The following is a 5,180-nucleotide window of genomic DNA, read 5'->3' as shown; positions in this document are numbered from 1 at the left end:
CATCAAACAGGTTTAAATAAACGCCTACAGCCTATACTTTATGAACCTTTCTAGATAAATGGTACCACTTTCAAAGTAGCTGAAGAAAAGAGATACAAATATTTGAGTTTCAAGAAGTGGTATAAAATGTTCAGGGTAACATAGGCATTCAGAGTCAAGCGCCTGAAGACTCGTTGTTGAGAGACTGAAAATCTGGAGTTCAAGGTCGGATGATGGAGCAATGCCAAGGAAAGGAGACGTTCTGTTAAAGTTTACTGTTCACAGTACTTATATGACTTAAGAAAAAATATGGATTCCCCTCACTCTAAGTGCATGTCATTTTTGAAGAAAACATATCAAAGGAGACGTATGCTCTTTAGAAATGGTAATGTCAAGAGTGTAACATCTTGGGCTTCCCTGGTGGCGCAGTGGTTGAGAGTCCGCCTGCCGATGCAGGGGACACGGGTTCGTGCCCCGGTTTGGGAAGATCCCACATGCCGCGGAGCGGCTGGGCCCGTGAGCCATGGCCGCTGAGCCTGCGCGTCCAGAGCCTGTGCTCCGCAACGGGAGAGGCCACAACGGTGAGAGGCCCGCATACCGCAAAAAAAAAAAAAAAAAAAAAAAAAAGAGTGTAACATCTTCCAACTTCAACCTGAAATACTGTTAAATGTTGTAATACTTCATGGGGTTTACTATTTGCTATTTTCATGGGAATATCACAGAAAGCTCACAATTATGTCACATTCAGGAAATATCAGTAATCCATTTTGTGAAAGACACAAAGAAGAAAGAATCTATATCAGTAATACATAAGTAATTAAAATATCTATGAGTAAAATACATACAACCAAATAAGTTATAAGAGAAATAATTCTTAGCCAGATTAACGTATGAAGTAGATGCTCAATCTCATCCATTAAAGGGATGTAAGATCCAAAGACTTTTTTTTTCCTGTGAAATTGATTTCAAACTTTTTTTTTAAACTTGGCTAAAGTTACATGAAAGTGCAGAAAATAGCACAAACATATAAACCTACATACACACTATTAATGGGATTAAATCTCAGCACTACCCCTCAGAAGCACAATTTGGCAGTATATAAAAACTATCACTCTTTGATCCAGAGGTTAATTTCTAGTAATCTGTTCTAAGAAAATATTCAGACATAACAAAGGTAAAATAGTTACATATAAGTTTGTTCATTACAGTATTTTTTTATAATGGTCAAATATTAAAAACAAATAAAACATCTGTCTATAGTGAGTTTTAAAAACATAGTTTGAGTGCTCACTTCGGCAGCACATATACTAAAATTGGAACGATAGCGAGAAGATTAGCATGGCCCCTGCGCAAGGATGACACGCAAATTCGTGAAGCGTTCCATGTTAAAAAAAAAAAAAAAAACTAATGGTATGGAGAACGGTCATTAGAAGTAAAAAAAAAAAAAAGCACAGTATAAAGCTAAATAGAATTGGATTCCATTAAAGTGTGTTAAAAATTAAAAAACAAAACAAAACATAGTTTGATTACTCAGCCTTAAAAAAAAGAATGAAATAATGCCATCCGCAACCACATGAATAGACCTAGAGATTATCATACCAAGCGAAGTAAGTCAGAAAGAGAAAGACAAATACCATATGATGTCACTTATATGTGGAATCTAAAATATGACACAAATGAACTTATCTACAAAATAGAAACAGACTCACAGACGTAGAGACCAGACTGTGGTTGTCAAGGGGGAAGGAGGTGGGGGAGGGATGGATTGGAAGTTTGGGGTTAGTAGATGCAATCTATCATATGGATAGAATGGATAAACAACAAGGTCCTACCATATATCACAGGGCACTATATTCAATATCCTGTAATAAACCATAATGGAAAAGAAAAGAAAAGAAAAAAAGCAAAAACAAAAAACAGTGTTTGTAATATGATGCAATATTATGCAGCCACTAAAAAAATCATGTTTTAAATACATAGGGAGAATAGAGAATTGCTCACTTTATAATGTGAAAAACCAGCAAGATACAAAGCTCAATATACATTAAGATTTCAAGCAGGTGAACGTGAATATAATGTATGTGCCTGTATGTGTATCATGGAGGTCACACTAAATGCTAACAGTGGTTATCTCCACTTGGTGGAATTAAAATTATTTTACTTTCTCTAAATGCAGAACATCTGTAACCAGCCTGTATGTCAATTGAAATATTACAAAATATTCTTAATTCTGTATTGAATGTATTTGCTTGGCACTTTAAAATACACTCAACAGTTGAGCTAAGGAAATGCAGTCGCAGTAACTCTATACTGCTTGAATGGGTTTGAAGAAACATCTGTGACCTAATAAACAAATAAGGTGTGGTAGGAACCAAAGGAGAAAATCAGGATCCCAGGTACCACCTCACAGCATGTTCTCTGTAATGGGACACACTAAGCCAATCTCAACCAAAAAGCATTAAAAACTAGCGGAGACTAACCCTGACTAAGAAAAATTTGAATGTCTCACCACAGAGTCAGAAGAAGAAAATGAGGATTGCTGTTCTCCAGAAAATGAGGAGTCCTGTTCTCCCTGACTCTATGTGGGAAAGAGAGCTATTTCTTTATCCCCATTAAAGCACAAGATGCCCTGAACATCTGTCACAAGTGCATGTGTCTTCAAGCCACAGAAACTCCAAGCAAGCAATGGATTAAACAATTTAAGATTGTTTTTTTTTTCCCTTGTGTAACAACATGTCCAGCTTCCCATCTCCAGAATGTTATCAGGGCATCTTCTACTCTCTGATTCAGTCATTTTAGTGGGTGGCTTTCACCCTCTGCTTCTTGCACTGTGGTTGCAAGATGGCTCTGTCCAAGCACAAAGGGCACGAGGAGACAGGAGAAAGGCAAAAGCTCACGCTAAGGGGATTTCCCTGGTGGTCCAGTGGCTAAGATTCCGTGCTCCCAATGCAGGGGGCCTGGGTTCGATCCCGGGTCAAGAAACTAGGTCCCACATGCCGCAACTAAGAGTTCACATGTCGCAACTAAAGATCTTGCAGGCCGCAACTAAGCCAAATAAATAAATATTTAAAGAAAAAAAAAAAAGCTCATGCTAAGGAAACTGCCACCTTAAATAGCTTTCCTGCCCAGAAACTTCCATGCATATCTCGTTGGCCAGGATAATGTTCATGACCACACCTTGTAGCATGGGGACTGGAAATTAACTATTTTATCTGAGCATATTGCTTCCCCTTGGTGAATAATAAGGAAGAAGAAGAGTGGGAAATGGACAAGGAAATGGGAAATCATGGTCTTCCATATTCTGGTACCCAACAGTCTCTTGCACCTAGTACCAAAAGCAGACAGTTTGTGTGGGCCAACAGGTAGCCTCAAGTCTGTCTAACCAGCTCCCCATAAGCTCTCCTGATGGAGGCTGCTACGTCTAAGACTATTGCCTTTACAACTCCATAGCACAAGAGCATAAACCCTCCAACAACAAACTTGGAAAAAGAGGGGGAATAGAATAAGTCAAGAGCATGTTTCTATCCTCAACTGCAGACACTATTAGTTCTACCCATGATCCCCTCCCTTCTTCCTTGCTCATACATAAATCTCAGTTTGGCTTGGCAGCAATGCACCAAGTTGCAGGTTGGGGGTTGGTAAATTATAGCCACCCATCAAATTAGTTCTGCTCCCAGTTTTAGAAATAAAGCTTTATTGGAACACGAATAAGCCCAATTTACATATTCTCTATGAGCCACTTTTCCACTACAAAAGCCACACACCTGAGCAGCTGCAACAGGGACCATCTGAAAAGCAAAATCTAAAATATTTACTATGTGGCCCTTCAAAGAAAAAGTTGGCAGACCCCTGCCCTAGATGATGGCCCATGGTTGGACTCATCCAACTAACACGTGGGTCTTTACTCTCCCCCACTCCCTCGCACCTGGGGTGGCCATAGAACCATATAACTGGACAACTGCTGAGACACTTCTGGGGAAAATTTTAACTTCCTTGGATAAAAGGGTAGTCATAGCTGATCCATCTTCCTTCCTCCTTCTTCCTGCCTTGAACAGGGACACAAAAACTGAAACTGCAGCAAACAACTTGGGGCCATTAGGAGGAAAGCCAAAAAAATCATAAAGATCTTGAACCTGACACCCTTAATCCAATATATCCATGTTGAGAACAACCTACCTCCAGACTTCTTCTTATGTGAGAAATGTAAATCCTTATTTATTTAAGCTCTGTTATTGGACTTCCTGTTTTTCATTGCAGCTGAATGCTTCCCTAATGATACGGCTTATGTCCAGGAGGGCCTTTCTGATAACTCCCAACTAAGCCCTCATGAGAGAACAAAGCCCAGCACATATTATACAATATTGTGTGGCCACATTTTTCTTTTTAACCATGAACTTCAGGTTATTATAGAATAAAATACCGTGTAGTAGTTTAAGCACAAAGGATCTGGGCTCTGCTTGGGCCTCACCCTCTGGCTCTCACCCTTACTATTATATGAATTTGGACAAGTTATTTGCTTTATCTAGAAACTCCCTTATCTGGAAAATGGGAACAATAATACTTCTACCTTATACAGTCTTTGTGAGGATTAAATTAAATTATGAATGTATAGCACTCGGTCTGCTAATGCTCAGTAAATGCTTAAAATTATTGATATCTTATTTGTAAACTAATTTTAATAGCTATCCCAATTCTTTAGTCCATAAAGAAAACAGAGTATTTAAGAAATTATAGGTAGGGAATTCCCTGGCTGTCCAGTGATTAGGACTCCTCCACGCTTCCACTGCAGGGGGCACGGGTTTGATCCCTGGTCAGGGAACTGAGATCCCACATGCCACGTAGGCAAAAAAAGAAAAAAGAAAAAGAAAAGAAATTACAAGTATCCCAGACCAATATTAAACACAGGATGAAAAAAAAAATCAATTTTAGTTTCCTAGGAAAGAAAGGGTATTTTTTAAAGTCTTTACGTTTGGAAGCCTTACCTCTGGAATTCTCCCTCCTCTAAACCTTACTCACGTGGAAAATTGGTTGTGCCTCTCTCACCCTGAGGATATATCTTTATCTCCTCAAACTTCCACACAGTTATTTATGCCTCTTCTTCTTTGCCTTCAGATATATTAATCAGTAACAAATTATTATGGCAGCAATATTCATTGAGCATCCATTACGTTCAGCACAGTTTTAAAGGAGATAAGATAAAA

The 5,180-nt window shown here is 38.8% G+C and overlaps 1 non-coding gene across 1 annotated transcript; it reads left to right on the top strand.

Moving 5' to 3' along the window:
* Nucleotides 1-1,262: 1,262 nt before the first annotated feature.
* LOC132423829 (U6 spliceosomal RNA) lies at nucleotides 1,263-1,369 on the top strand. Its single transcript, XR_009519131.1, has one exon. It is a non-coding gene; the product is annotated as a U6 spliceosomal RNA (small nuclear RNA).
* The last annotated feature ends 3,811 nt before the right edge of the window (nucleotides 1,370-5,180 follow it).

This window comes from Delphinus delphis, chromosome 3, assembly GCF_949987515.2.
Source record: "Delphinus delphis chromosome 3, mDelDel1.2, whole genome shotgun sequence".
Lineage (NCBI taxonomy): Eukaryota > Metazoa > Chordata > Mammalia > Artiodactyla > Delphinidae > Delphinus > Delphinus delphis.
This window is presented reverse-complemented; position numbering and strand designations above follow the sequence as displayed.